The sequence below is a fragment of the Triticum urartu genome, chromosome 1 (genome assembly GCF_003073215.2).
Source record: "Triticum urartu cultivar G1812 chromosome 1, Tu2.1, whole genome shotgun sequence".
Taxonomy (NCBI): Eukaryota; Viridiplantae; Streptophyta; class Magnoliopsida; order Poales; family Poaceae; genus Triticum; species Triticum urartu.
The window spans coordinates 188,237,302-188,253,376 of NC_053022.1; positions in this window are offsets into that span (position 1 = coordinate 188,237,302).

Consider the following 16,075-nt stretch of genomic DNA (forward strand, 5'->3'; position numbering starts at 1 on the left):
TTTAGCATCAAGATCTAAAGACTCCGAATTTTTGGAACGCCTTCTAGGTAAAGGTGGATCATATTCAGTCCCATCATTATCAAGATTCATATTTCAAAACAAAGATTTAATAGGGGACACATCAATAGCTTTTAGATCTTCATCTTTATTATCATGGAAACTAGAAGAACACGCTTTTATAAAGCAATCTTTCTTAGCACGCATCCTAGCGGTTCTTTCTTTGCACTCATCAATGGAAATTCTCATGGCTTTGAGAGACTCATTGATATCATTCTTAGGAGGAATAGATCTAAGTTTCAAAGAAATCAACATCAAGAGAAATTATATCAACGTTCCTAGCCAACTCATCAATCTTAAGCAATTTTTCTTCAATCAAAGCATTGAAATTTTTTTGCGAGGTAATAAATTCTTTAATATTAGATTCAAAATCAAAGGGTATATTATTAAAATTTCCATAAGAATTGTTTTAGGAATTACCATAATTATTAGAGGAATTACTAGGGTACGGCCTAGGATTAAAGTTTCCTCTATACGCGTTGTTACCAAAATTATTCCTACCAACAAAATTCACGTCCAAAGATTCATTATTATTATTAATCAAAGTAGACAAAGGCATATCATTAGGATCAGAAGAAACACTTTTATTAGCAAATAATTTCATAAGTTCATCCATCTTACCACTCAAAACATTAATTTCTTCTATCGCATGCACTTTCTTATTAGTAGATCTTTCAGTGTGCCATTGAGAATAATTAACCATAATATTATCTAGGAGTTTAGTAGCTTCTCCTAAAGTGATTTCCATAAAAGTGCCTCCCGCGGCCGAATCTAAAAGATTTCTAGAAGCAAAATTCAATCCGGCATAAAAAATTTGTATAATCATCCACAAATTCAAACCATGTGTAGGGCAATTACGTATCATTAATTTCATCCTCTCCCAAGCTTGTGCAACATGTTCATGATCAAGTTGCTTAAAATTCATAATACGTTTCTAAGAGAGATGATCTCAGCGGGAGGAAAATACTTAGAGATAAATGCATATTTGCACTTATTCCACGAATCAGTACTATTTTTAGGCAAAGACGAAAACCAAGCTTTGGCACAATCTCTAAGCGAAAAAAGGAAATAGCTTCATTTTAACAATATCATTGTCCACATCTTTCTTCTTTTGCATATCACACAGATCAACAAAATTGTTTAGATGGGTAGCGGCATCTTCACTAGGAAGGCCGGAAAACGGATCTTTCATGACAAGATTCAGCAAAGCAGCATTAATTTCACAAGATTCAGCATAGGTAAGAGGAGCAATCGGAGTGCTAATAAAATCATTGTTGTTGGTATTGGTAAAGTCACACAATTTGATATTATCTTGAGCCATCGTGACAAGCAAGCAATCTGACACACAAGAAAACAAGAAACGGGCAAAAGGAGGCGAATAGAGAAAGAGATGGAGGATGGAGAGAGAGAGGGCGAATAAAACGGCAAGGGTGAAGTGGGGGAGAGGAAAACGAGAGGCAAATGGCAAATAATGTAATGCGGGAGATAAGGGTTTATTATGGGTACTTGGTATGTTGAGTTTTGCGTAGACTCCCCGGCAATGGCGCCAGAAATGGCTCGTTGTCGGGAGTCAAATCTTGACTTGTCTTACGTGAACCTCCCCGGCAACGGCGCAAGAAATCCTTCTTGTTACCTCTTGAGCATTGCGTTGGTTTTCCCTTGAAGAGGAAAGGGTGATGCAGCAGAGCAGCGTAAGTATTTCCCTCAGTTTTTGAGAACCAAGGTATCAATCCAGTAGGAGGCCACGCACGAGTCCCTCGCACCTACACAAACAAATAAACTCCTCGCAACCAACACGATAAAGGGGTTGTCAATCCTGATGTAGGGTAGAACCCTAATCGCCCGATCTTTCACGAAAGGAGCGGATCCCGCGAAGAACACGAGGAACACAAAGAGGTAAACGAGGGAAAACGAGGGAAATCACAAGGGGAAACACAAGAGGAACACTCAAACTAACAAGAACAAGTCACACATGTGCTAGATCCTCGGATACATAGAACGATACACGATCCACGGACAATTAGGGACGATACAAAAGGGTAACCGGTTCTTCTCCATGAGGAGGTCTTGATGTTCTTCCCTAAAGAGGGGTCTCGAATCCGCTTGGGGGATCTTCTCCGGTGGAGGCTCGAATCTCCGAGGAGAAGGTAACCAAGTGGATGAGCAAAGCTCTCACACAAAATATGAGCTAATCCTTTGCTAACCCCAGAGAGTTGTACGGGATGGAGTATATATAGTCTAGGGGGTAGAAGGGGTACACGGGCCTTGGCCCTTTACTGTGCGCAGACAGGGAGGCCAGACATCCGGGCGTCGGGCCGAATGTCCGGGTGTTCGCGGAGGGCCGGATGTGTGGGCTGGTGAAGCTGGCCATGTTGCTCTCGGGTTCGGGGGGTCCGGATTTCCGGGCAGGGGGCTGGATGTCCGGGACCTCGAGAAGTGCCGGATGTCCGGGCTTGCGGGGCCGGATGTCTGGGGCCTGTAGGCACTTGGTGGTTGAGCAGCTGTAGAGGAAGGCGCTCCAGGGGCCGGATGTCCGGGACCTTGGCCGGATGTCCGGGGCCTGGGAGATGCTCTTGGATCCTTCCGTTGGTTCTCCTCATCCGTGGAGTTGGGGACTCGTCTGTCTTCATGCGCATCTTCGGGAGGACCCTCTTGGTACCTAATCATGCACAACATCTCGGACTTAGGTAGTAGCCATGTCTCATGCATAGAAAGTGGAAGTTCGGAGAGGAGTGAGTTCACCTTATCTTCGATAGCTTTGGCTCGGGCTCGTGTCATTGGTCCAAGTGGTGTCGTTGGAGGTGTGGGTGCATCCATGGGGATGATCTTGGGATGCTCTGCATCATCTCCCCTCCCTTGGGGAAGATCCGTCCTCGGATCGAAATCCTCATCACCATGGTAGGGCGAGAGATCTTTGATGTTGAAGATGTCACTCACGGAGTACTTGTCACGAGGAATGTCGATCTTGTAAGCGTTGTTGTTGTAGCGTGTAAGCACCTTGAATGGTCCATCCACGCGTGGTCGAAGTTTGGACTTGCATTCTTGGGGAAAGCGGTCCTTGCGAAGGTGTAGCCACACGAGGTCTCCAATGTTGAATATCATAGGGTGCTTGTTGACGTTGAGCTTGGTCGCAAGGCGTTGTACTTGGCGCTCGATGGTGTTTCTTGTATCTTCACGCACCTTCTTGAGATGGGTCGCTCGTGCACTTGCGTCCAAATTGATTCGCTCTTGGAGTGGTAGAGGTAGAATATCCAATGGTGACAAAGGGTTGAATCCGTAGACGACCTCAAAAGGGGACTTGCCGGTTGTTGAATGTCTTGCTCGGCTGTAGGCAAACTCGGTGATGGGTATAAACTCCTCCCACTCCTTGATGTTCTTCTTGATGAGTACTCGAAGTAGAGCGGAGAGTGTGCGGTTTGTCACCTCCGTTTGGCCGTCGGTTTGAGGATGGTATGCCGTGGAGAAGAGTAGCTTGATTCTGAGCTTGGCGCATAGGGTCTTCCAAAAGTTGCTAAGGAACTTGACGTCGCGGTCCGAGACGATGGTCTTTGGCACACCATGGAGACGCAAAATTTCCCTACAAAAGAGATTAGCAACATGTCAAGCATCGTCTATCTTGTGGCAAGGAATAAAATGTGCCATTTTTGAGAAAGGTCCACAATGACAAATATGGAATCTTTCCCATTTCGAGTTCTAGGCAAACCAAGTACAAAGTCCATGCTAATGTCTTCCCATGGTTGGTATGGGATTGGTAAAGGCATATAGAGACCATGAGATTGAGCTTTGGACTTAGCTTTGTGACATGTAGAACACCGGTTGGTGAAACGATTGACGTCCCGAAACATCTTTGGCCAAAAGTAGCTCTTCGAGAGCGTGGCGAACGTCTTGTCGCGTCCGAAGTGTCCCATTAAGCCTCCTCCATGTGATTCCTGCAAAAGCAACAAACGAAGAGACGACTCGGGGATGCAAAGTTTGTTAGCTCTCATAAGATACCCGTCTTTGATGTAATAGCGTTCCCAAGATGTATTCGACAAACACTTGGCATAAGGAGTAGCAAAAGTTGCATCATGCTCATACAAGTCTTTGATATGCTCGAAGCCAATGACATCTAACTCAAGTTGCGTGACAAGCATGCATATGCGGGAAAGAGCATCCGCTAAGATGTTTTCTTTACCCTTGATGTACTTGATGACATAGGGAAAATACTCAATAAATTCAATCCATTTAGCATGACGCTTGTTCAACTATGTTTGTCCCTTAAGATACTTGAGAGTCTCATGATCAGTATGAATGATAAACTCATGGGGACGAAGGTAATGTTCCCATTCAGGCAAAACACGGACTAAAGCATATAGCTCTTTGTCCTAGATGGGGTAATTAAGTTGCGCTCCGGAAAGTTTCTCACTAAAGTAAGCTATGGGGCGCTTCTCTTGCGTTAACACACCTCCTATGCCATTACCACTAGCATCGCAATGAATTTCAAAAGGTTTGTCGAAGTTGGGTAACGCAAGCACGGGAGCATGAGTAAGCAAATTCTTAAGCTCATTGAATGCGGTATCTTGGGATGGTCCCCAAACAAAAGGCGCATTCTTCTTGCTCAAAGCATGCAAAGGCGAAGCAATGGTGCCAAAATCCTTCACAAAGCGACGATAGAAACCCGCGAGGCCAAGAAAACTACGCACTTGATGCAAGTTGGTTGGTTGCGGCCAAGTCTTAATAGCATTAATCTTGGACTCATCAACATGAACACCCTTAGAAGAAACAACAAAACCCAAGAAAACGAGCTTATCAACACCAAAAAGGCATTTCTCCATATTAGCATAGAGGCGCTCTTTTCTAAGAGTTTGCAAAATGGTGCAAACATGGGTGACATGCTCTTTGATAGATTTGCTAAACACAAGAATGTCATCAAAGTAGACCACAACAAATATACCAATGTAAGGGCGAAAGACATGATTCATGAGGCGCATAAAAGTGCCCGGTGCTTCCGAAAGACCCATAGGCATGACTAACCACTCATATAAACCAAACTTGGTTTTGAAGGCGGTTTTCCATTCATCACCCTCTTGTATGCGGATTTGATAGTAACCACTCTTAAGATCAATTTTGGAAAATATAGTGGCACCGCTAAGCTCATCAAGCATATCATCTAGGCGTGGAATGGGATACCTATAGCGAACGGTGATAGCATTGATAGGTCTACGATCGGAGCACATGCGAAAACTACCATCACGTTTTGGCACAAGAATGACCGGAACGGCACAAGGGCTCAAACTTTCACGCACATGTCCATGGTCTATGAGATGCTTTACTTGCCTTTGTATTTCTTTTGTTTCGTCGGGGTTGACACGGTATGGAGCTTTGTTCGGAAGAGGTGCTCCGGGGATGAGGTCGATTCGGTGCTCAATGCCTCGTAGAGGAGGTAGACCCGGAGGTAGCTCATCGGGAAAAACATCTTGAAATTCCTGCAAAAGAGAAGACAACACTAGAGGAAGAGTGTGAGAAGTGTTAGTTTGTGGTGCATTGTCCTTGCACACGAGGACGTAGTGTAGGACACTAGATGGGTGCTCACACACTTCTCTCATCTCACGTTTTGTGGCAAATAGAACTAGATTTTTGTTTTCGCTCATCATGGAGGCACTCAATTTTGGCTTGTGGCGCTCACTCTCTTTTTGGTGGCTCGCTCTCTCACTATGATCTCCACGATGGGTGGCTTGCTTGTTGGCGATCACTTGACTAGGCGACATTGGACGGAGGACGTACTCCTTGCCCTTCATCTTGAAGATGTAGTGGTTCGTTCGGCCGTTGTGTACGACTCCTCTATCGAATTGCCATGGCCGTCTAAGGAGAAGATGACAAACGGTCATTGGAACGATGTCGCACTCCAAGGTGTCTTCGTAGGCACCGATCTTGAAGGAGACTTGTACTCGGTGCTCGACTTGGATAGTGCCGGAGTCACTAAGCCATTGCACTTTGTATGGATGTGGATGCTTCGTCTTGGGCAATTGGAGCTTGGAGCAAAGTTCTTCGCTAGCGAGATTATGACAACTCCCTCCATCGATGATGACCTTGACGGATCGTCCATTGACGCCGGCCTTGGTGTGGAATATGTGGCATCGTTGGTCTTCTTCTTGGTGATGTTGGAGAGTCAAGACTTTGGAGACATCAAGTGCGGGACTTGAGTCTTCATCACAAAAGTCTTGTTCTTCTTCATTGTTCACTTGGTGGTGCATGGCGACTTGCTCGAGGGCTTCCATTTCTGTGGCGACTCGTGGAGTCATAAGTGCCATCGTCGTTGAAGACCATGGTTCGCTTGTTGGTGCACTCATAGGACTTGTGGCCTCGGCCTCCGCAAGTGAAACACTTGAAGGAACTCGTCTTGACGGTCTCGTCGGTTGGAGTTGATGATGATGTAGCTCTTGGCTTGAAGTTGCTCGTAGGAGGATGGCTTGTAGGTGACGAAGCTTTCTTGGAAGTCGACTTGTCGATGTTGGAAGTAGAAGGTCTTGTAGTCGGTGTTGGAGTCGTTGAAGCTTGGTTATTGTAGAAGCCGTAGGACTTGGATGAGAACTTGGCATACTTGAAATCATCTTGCACTTGGTGTTCCACTTTGGTAGCTTGGTGCACTAGCTCGATGAGATTTGAGTATGGTTGGAAGTCGGCGATCTTCTTGATAGGGTGATTGAGTCCGTTCAAGAAACGTGCCATTGTTTGCTCATCATCTTCCATGACATTGGCTCTTATCATTGCAATCTCCATCTCCTTGTAGTATTCTTCAACGCTCTTTGTTCCTTGCTTGAGTTGTTGGAGTTTCTTGAAGAGGTCGCGGTTGTAGTAGGTAGGTATGAAGCGTGCTCTCATGACATCCTTCATTTGCGCCCACGTAGTGATGGGTGGTTCACCTCTTGCCTCTCGGTGCTCTATGATTTGTTCCCACCAAATGAGGACATAATCTTGGAACTCAAGGGATGCCATCACGATCTTCTTCTCTTCTTCAAAATTGTGCAAACGGAAGATCTTATCAACCTTCAATGCCCATGAAAGGTACTCTTCGGGATCGTTGCTTCCGTTGAACTCGGGCATGGTGAACTTGAGTTTGCCATAACGTTGCTCTTCATTGTGTTGGGGTCGGGGGTGATGACGCCCATGTTGTTGATGATTGTGCAACTCGTGGTGCTCTTGGCACGGAGGGTTGTTATCGCCATGTTGTTCTTGTCATGGAGGATCTCCATTGTCTTCATGCTCTTGATTGACTTGTTGTTCTTGGCGAGCTCGTGGAGGAGCTTGTCGGGCTCGAGGAGGAACTTGACGACGCACGCGAGCTTGAAATCTTCGTTCTTGAATTTCTTCGCGAAGTGCTTCCTCTTGTTCACGGGCTTGTCGGCTTCGATCAACAACGGCTCGACTCGAATCGCGTAGATCTTGTTGCGCCGCAAGTGCTTGAGCATCACGGAGTTGTTGTTCTTGAAGTTGTGCCTCGGCATCTTGAGCATTTTGGTGTAGACGCGCTCGCTCTTCCTCTTCATGTTGGCGTTGTCGTTGCCATTCTCGTGCTAGCGCAAAGGCCTCTTGAGTTTGACGTCGTCGGCGCTCTTGAGAGTCGGTGTCTCGTAGGGGATTGAGGCTTGCTTGACGGTCGGTGCGCGCGACTCGACGAAGAGTGTTCGATGTCAGTGTACTAGAGCCGAAGAGGGTGAAGTCGGAGTGGCGGCTTGAACGGCTCCTTCTTGAAGTGGAAGATGAGCGGTTGAGCAACAAAGCACAAATTTCGTCCATCCTTGCGTCATTCTCTTGCGTGTGATCGTCGAGCTTGTGGTCGAAGTAGTCCCTTGTACGTTGCTCGGAAAGTCGCAAGTCGGCGGCAAGGTTATCGATGCGTTCACTCATAGCTTGTTGCTCTTGATGCAAAGCACGTTGTGCACCAAAGAGGTGACTCTTGGTGACGAAGGAGTTCATGTCGTCGTCTTGCTCCATGAAGAGTGGGTTGGTAGAAGTACTTGGCCTATCCATCATTCCAAGACAAATGTGAGTGGTAGAAAGAGAAGAATGAGTACCAAATGTACCTTGACCGAAGTTGAAAGTGGATCGAGGATCACTCCAATGTAGGACAAGGAAATAGCACAATTGGTACGAGTTCTTGTCGGTTTCTCACACCTACACAAGTAAAAGCTTTTGGTGGAGCTTGGTTAGGATGGTGGCACAAAATTTGATGCAATTGTAAGTGAGCTTCAATAATGTTGGAAAAGATTCGCAAGATGCAATGTAACAAGTAGACCAAGCATATAAGGTACACGGAAACACACGCGCAAAAAGATAAGTGGGGTTGTGCAACCAAGGGTGAGCCAAAATGTGGAATCCACAAAAATGCTCTTGTTGCACAACACTAGAGAGACGCTAGCACGATTGCACAATAGGCGGATACAAGAACTTGTGCACAACCTACTTAGCAAAAATGCAACGACTTCTATTCCAAATATGTTCTATGCAAGGTGTTGTTATGATATGATCCAAGATGATCGACTATGACAATCTTAATGCTGTAAGATGCTATGATTCTTGCTTAAAAGCTCTTTGCTTATCTTTTCTCTTTGCTTAAAAGCTTGTTTGGCTCTTTGATGTTTGAGCTCTTTTCTCATGCAATGCTTGACGAACCAAGATAGCAAATGAGTATGCGATGACAACTTTGTGACACAAGAGATGATACCAATATATGCAACAATGATGTATGTATGCTATGGGAAGTATGATCACTAATGTGCACAAGTCTCGTTGCCGGCAATACTCAATGGCTAGTCTCGATGGGTAAGCAACGCAAAGGAGTAAGGCTATGATGGCTATCAATGTAATGGCAAGAATGATATGTCCAATACCAAGATGAGGTTACCGGTCTTGCTTCCGGTATGGTGTCAAAATGGTGGCACGAATACCAAGATGTAGTCGAGGTGGTCGTTGTTGATGACGTGTCCGTGGCAAAGATGAGCGGCGGTGATGTCGTTGTCGAACCGTACCTAGATAGCCGAAACACAAAAGGATACGGTACCGCAACTCAAATTCTCAAACCTCGAAATAGCAATTGTGTCGGAGAGCGAAACGGTCCAAAAATGGTTGGGTTATGCAGAAGTATATATGGTATATGGTGAGCACCAGAACAAAATTTGGTGGAAATTGGGGCGGTGGATGGATATGTTGCTGCCAGGGGCCGGATGTCCGCGTGGAAGGTCGAATGTCCGGGTGGGGCCGGATGTCCGGGCTCTGCGGGCCGGATGTCCAGGCTCTGGATCCGGGGACGAACGGGATGAACACCGCGTGGGGAGGTTAAATCCGGGCGAAATTCGGAGGAATTTGTGGATGGAAATAGGGGGGAAAGGATGGGATGCTAGATCCACTCAAAACAAAGCAAATCCACGAATCCAAACCAACAAAATCTCAACACACCAACAAATCACAAAAAAAATTGGGGCTATTTTTGGTGGGGAATTTTCGAATTAGGACGAAAAACAACAAAACAAGGCTAGAAACGCAACGGGGAGGCTCCGAAATCGTGATCAACGTGGCTCTAGATACCAAGATGATGTAGGGTAGAACCCTAATAGCCCGATCTTTCACGAAAGGAGCGGATCCCGCGAAGAACACGAGGAACACAAAGAGGGAAACAAGGGAAAACGAGGGAAATCACAAGGGGAAACACAAGAGGAACACTCAAACTAACAAGAACAAGTCACACATGTGCTAGATCCTCTGATACATAGAACGATACACGGTCCACGGACAACTAGGGACGATACAAAAGGGTAACCGGTTCTTCTCTGTGAGGAGGTTGAAAGATCGTGGATGTCGCCTAGAGGGGGGTGAATAGGCGTTTTAAAATAATTACGGTTTAGGCTTGAACAAATGCGGAATAAACCTAGCGGTTAATTTGTCAAGCACAAAACCTAAAACAACTAGGCTCACCTATGTGCACCAACAACTTATGCTAAGCAAGATAAGCAACTATGTGATAGCAAGATATATGACAAAGAACAATATGGCTATCACAAAGTAAAGTGCATAAGTAAAGGGCTCGGGTAAGAGATAACCGAGGCACACGGAGACGACGATGTATCCCGAAGTTCACACCCTTGCGGATGCTAATCTCCGTTTGGAGCGGTGTGGAGGCACAATGCTCCCCAAGAAGCCACTAGGGCCACCGTAATCTCCTCACGCCCTCGCACAATGCAAGATGCCGTGATTCCACTAAGGGACCCTTGAGGGCGGTCACCGAACCCGTACAAATGGCAACCCTTGGGGGCGGTCACCAAACCCGTACACTTTGGCAACCCTTGGGGGCGGTCACCGGTACCCGTCAAATTGCTCGGGGCGATCTCCACAACCTAATTGGAGACCCCGACACTTGCTCGAAGCTTTACACCACAATGATTGAGCTCCGAACACCACCAACCGTATAGGGCGCCCAAGCACCCAAGAGGAACAAGCTCAAGGGTACCAAGCACCCAAGAGTAATAAGCTTCTCAACTTGTAACTTCCACGTATCACCGTGGAGAACTCAAACCGATGCACCAAATGCAATGGCAAGGGCACACGGAGTGCCCAAGTCCTTCTCTCTCAAATCCCACCAAAGCAACTAATGCTAGGGAGGAAAATGAGAGGAAGAACAAGAAAGAGAACACAAAGAACTCCAAGATCTAGATCCAAGGGGTTCCCCTCACATAGAGGAGAAAGTGATTGGTGGAAATGTGGATCTAGATCTCCTCTCTCTTTTCCCTCAAAAACTAGCAAGAATCCATGGAGGGATTGAGAGTTAGCAAGCTCGAAGAAGGTCAACAATGGGGGAAGAACACGAGCTTAAGAGATAAGGTTGAATGGGGAATAAGACCCCCTTTTATAGGAGCTCCCGAATCCAACCGTTATGTGCTTAGTCCGCGCACGAGCGATACTACTGCTCAGGGGAGCGGTACTACCGCTCGGGCGGTAGAACATGGAGAGCGGAGTGAAACAGAGTGCGAGGCAGAGCCGTATGAGCGGCACTACCGCTGGAGCCAGCGGTACTACCGTTGGCCACAACGGTACTGCCACTTGGGACAGCGGTACTACCGCATGTGGCGATAAGCGGTACTGCCGCTCCGGCCCGGCGGTACTACCGCTGGGACCGCGCACAGTGCCTACCACGAACACAGGGAGAAGGAACAGAGAGGAGGGCCATTGAGCGGCACTAGGGGTGGTGGTACCGCGGTACTATCGCACATCAGCGGTACTACCGCTCCTACTGCCGCTGAACCCGACACGAGAAAACCACGTCTCGAGTCGAGGCGGTACCAGCGCAGAACCGGAGCCGTACTACCGCTTATGGCCATGGGTGGTACTACCGCTGTGGGACAACGGTACTACTGCTTGTGGCGATGAGCGGTACTGCCGCTCCGTCCCAGCGGTACTACCGCTGGCGCCATCCTTATGCCACTTCCACGAAAGCAAGTAAACTCCACGGAAAATCAGAACTGCCATAACTTCTGCATATGAGCTCCGAATTGAGCAAACTCAAGCTTGTTGGATACAAGACGACGAGTAGCATCAAAACAGCGACAAAAAGAGGTAGGGGAGGTATGCCAACAAAAAGAGGAGAGAAACCTCCAACCGAGAAGAACCGGCAAAAACCTCCAACATCGAAAACATCATAGAAGATGCGAGTGGACTCTGTTTTCGATGAACTCGAGCTTGTCACCAAGATGACCATAAGCTCCAAAACTCACAAAGAGAAGAACCAAACAAGAACCAATAAAGATGATGCAAAGATGCAATGGTTTGAGCTCTCTACGAACAATACGATCAAGCTACTCATCGAGAGCCCCCCTTGATAGTACGGCAATCGATCCTATAACCCGGTCTCCCAACTACCATCATGAGACCGGTAAAATAGAAAACCTACCAAGGGCAAACCTTTGCCTTGCACATGGTCCACTTGAGCTAGATGATGACGATCTTGACTCCCTCAAGTTGGACCACCTTTCTTGATTGGGTTGACTCGATGAAGACTAGTTGATTGCTCCCCCATACTCCACTATGGGTGAGCCACTCTTCCGCACATCTTCACAAGTCCATTGTCACCACAAAGGACGGCAAGCTTCAAGCATTTGATCTCTTCGTGATGCTCCACTTGAACTTGCACACCACAACCTTTCTTGATTGTGTTGACTTGATGAAGACTAGTTGATTGCTCCCCCATACTCCACTATGGGTGAGCCACTCTTCCGCATATCTTCACCAGTCCATTGTCACCACAAAGGACAGCAAGCTTCAAGCATTTGATCTCTTCGTGATGCTCCACTTGAACTTGCACACCGCAACCTAACCCCACAAAGAACCCTCACGAAGACCATGGGTTAGTACACAAAGCGTAATTGACAATGCTTACCATACCATGGGATCACTTGATCCCTCTCAGTACATCTTCTACGCTTTGTGGGTTGATCAACTTGATTCACTCTTTGACTTAGTCTTGATCAACCTCTCACAAGACCATCTTTAGGTAATTCCTTGAATAGCACCTTGGTCGACACAAACTCTCCTTGAAACCAACACATGTACTCCAAGAAAAGCCTATGGACAAAACCTTCAAATATAACTCAAGGCAACCATTAGTCCATAGAGATTGTCATCAATTACCAAAACCAAACATGGGGGCAACTGCATGTTCTTTCAGGTCTTGATGTTCTTCCCTAAAGAGGGGTCTTGAATCCGCTTGGGGGATCTTCTCCGGTGGAGGCTCGAATCTCCGAGGAGAAGGTAACCAAGTGGATGAGCAAAGCTCTCACACAAAATATGAGCTAATCCTTTGCTAACCCTAGAAAGTTGTACGGGATGGAGTATATATAGTCTAGGGGGTAGAAGGGGTACACGGGCCTTGGCCCTTTACTGTGCGCAGACAGGGAGGCCGGACGTCCGGGCGTCGGGCCGGATGTCCGGGCGTTCGCGAAGGGCCGGATGTCCGGGCTGGTGAAGCTGGCCATGTTGCTCTCGGGTTCAGGGGGGTCCGGATTTCCAGACAGGGGGGCGGATGTCCGGGACCTCGGGAAGTGTCGGATGTCCGGGCTTGCGGGGCCGGATGTGTTGGGGAACGTAGTAATTTCAAAAAAATTCCTACGCACACGCAACATCATGGTGATGCATAGCAACGAGAGGGGAGAGTGTTGTCTACGTACCCTCGTAGACCGATAGCGGAAGCATTATGACAACGCGGTTGATGTAGTCGTACGTCTTCACGGCCTGACCGGTCAAGCACCGAAACTACGGCACCTCCGAGTTTTAGCACACGTTCAGCTCGATGACGATCCCCGGACTCCGATCCAGCAAAGTGTCGGGGAAGAGTTCCGTCAGCACGACGGCGTAGTGATGATCTTGATGTTCTACCGTCGCAAGGCTTCGCCTAAGCACCGCTACAATATTATCGAGGATTATGGTGGAAGGGGGCACCGCACACGGCTAAGAAAACGATCACGTGGATCAACTTGTGTGTCTAGGGGTGCCCCCTGCCTCCGTATATAAAGGAGCCAAGGGGGGGTGCGTCCGGCCGTAGTAGGAGGCGCGCAGGAGGAGTCCTACTCCTACCGGGAGTAGGACTCCCCTCCCTTTCCTTGTCCAAGTAGGAGAGGGGGAAGGAAGGGAGAGAGGAGAGGAAGGAAAGGGGGGCGCCGCCCCTCCCTCCTTGTCCAATTCGGACTAGGGGGAGAGGGGGCGCGCGGCCTGCCCTGGCAGCCCCTCCTCTTCTCCACTTTAGGCCCATGAGGCCCATTAACACCCGGGGGGTTCCGGTAACCCCCCGGTACTCCGGTTTTATCCGAAACTTCCCCGGAACACTTCCGGTGTCCGAATATAGCCGTCCAATATATCAATCTTTATGTCTCGACCATTTCGAGACTCCTCGTTATGTCCCCGATCTCATCCGGGACTCCGAACTCCTTCGGTACATCAAAACTCATAAACTCATAATATAACTGTCATCGAAACCTTAAGCGTGCGGACCCTACGGGTTCGAGAACAATGTAGACATGACCGAGACACGTCTCCAGTCAATAACCAATAGCGGAACCTGGATGCTCATATTGGCTCCTACATATTCTACGAAGATCTTTATCGGTCAGAGCGCATAACAACATACGTTGTTCCCTTTGTCATCGGTATGTTACTTGCCCGAGATTCGATCGTCGGTATCTCAATACCTAGTTCAATCTCGTTACCGGCAAGTCTCTTTACTCGTTCCGTAATACATCATCTCACAACTAACTCATTAGTTGCAATGCTTGCAAGGCTTATGTGATGTGCATTACCGAGAGGGCCCAGAGATACCTCTCCGACAATCGGAGTGACAAATCCTAATCTCGAAATACGCCAACCCAACATGTACCTTTGGAGACACCTGTAGAGCACCTTTATAATCACCCAATTACGTTGTGACGTTTGGTAGCACACAAAGTGTTCCTCTGGCAAACGGGAGTTGCATAATCTCATAGTCATAGGAACATGTATAAGTCATGAAGAAAGCAATAGCAACATACTAAACGATCGGGTGCTAAGCTAATGGAATGGGTCATGTCAATCAGATCATTCACCTAATAATGTGATCCCGTTAATCAAATGACAACACATGTCTATGGTTAGGAAACATAACCATCTTTGATTAACGAGCTAGTCAAGTAGAGGCATACTAGTGACGTTTAGTTTGTCTATGTATTCACACAAGTATTATGTTTCCGGATAATACAATTCTAGCATGAATAATAAACATTTATAATGAAATAAGGAAATAAATAATAACTTTATTATTGCCTCTAGGGCATATTTCCTTCAGTCTCCCACTTGCACTAGAGTCAATAATCTAGTTCACATCGCCATGTGATCTAACATCAATAGTTCACATCTTTATGTGATTAACACCCATAGTTCACATTGAAATGTGACCAACACCCAAAAGGTTTACTAGAGTCAGTAATCTAGTTCACATCGCTATGTGATTAACACCCAAAGAGTAATAAGGTGTGATCATGATTTGCTTGTGAGATAATTTTAGTCAACGGGTTTGTCATATTCAGATCCGTAAGTATTTTGCAAATATCTATGTCAACAATGCTCTGCATGGAGCTACTCTAGCTAATTGCTCCCACTTTCAATATGTATCTAGATCGAGACTTAGAGTCATCCAGATCTGTGTCAAAGCTTGCATCGACGTAACTCTTTACGACGAACCTTTTGTCACCACCATAATTGAGAAATATTTCCTTATTCCACTAAGGATAATTTTGACCGCTGTCCAGTGATCTACTCCTAGATCACTATTGTACTCCCTTGCCAAAAACAGTGTAGGGTATACAATAGGTACACAACATGGCATACTTTATAGAACCTATGATTGAGGCATAGGGAATGACTTTCATTCTCTTTCTATCTTCTGCCATGGTCGGGCTTTGAGTCTTACTCAATTTCACACCTTGTTACATAGGCAAGAGCTCTTTCTTTGACTGTTCCATTTTGAACTACTTCAAAATCTTGTCAAGGTATGTACTTATTGAAAAACTTATCAAGCATCTTGATCTATCTCTATAGATCTTGATGCTCAATATGTAAGCAGCTTCACCGAGGTCTTTCTTTGAAAAACTTCTTTCAAACACTCCTTTATGCTTTGCATAATAATTCTATATTATTTCCGATCAATAATATGTCATTCACATATACTTGTCAGAAATGTTGTAGTGCTCCCACTCACTTTCTTGTAAATACAGGCTTCACCACAAGTCTGTATAAAACTATATACTTTGATCATCTCATCAAAGCGCATATTCCAACTCCGAGATGCTTGCACCAGTCCATAGATGGATCGCTGGAGCTTGCATATTTTGTTAGCACCTTTAGGATTGACAAAAACCTTCTGGTTGCATCATATACAACTCTTCTTTAAATCCGTTAAGGAGTGTAGTTTTGTTTATCCATTTGCCAGATTTCATAAAAATGCGGCACTTGCTAACATGATTTG